Genomic DNA, 430 nt, shown 5'->3' with positions numbered 1-430 from the left:
AAAAGAAATTTAAGTAATAATTTTCATTCTTTCCTTCTACTGGCTAAAATATACAACAAAAAGAACTTTGTAGAAATAAAGGGGCCTTTAATTTAAATAAATAATAATAAAAAAAACACTTTAAATATAATCAAAAAAAAGATGCTTTCTCTTCAGGGGTAACAAAGGTAAATATAGATGTGCAGGTGGTACCATGAAACCCGTCTCTGGGGAAAATTTTGGCAATCAGGTTTTAAAATTTACTATTTTCAATGCTGTGTTTAAATCCTCAGCCTCGCAGCCTCTAGATACAGCACTAAATTCAAGAACCCCGAGGGTCTAAACAGGGGCTTCTGCAGGGGGTAAAACAAAAGGAATTCGGGCCTTCAGTAACCAGGAACCCGAGGACTTTGGTTTCCTTCCCGTTTTCCAGGGGGAAACCCAAAAGGAA

This window comes from Penaeus monodon, chromosome 17 (assembly GCF_015228065.2).
Source record: "Penaeus monodon isolate SGIC_2016 chromosome 17, NSTDA_Pmon_1, whole genome shotgun sequence".
Lineage (NCBI taxonomy): Eukaryota > Metazoa > Arthropoda > Malacostraca > Decapoda > Penaeidae > Penaeus > Penaeus monodon.
Note: the sequence above shows the minus strand (reverse complement) of the source record.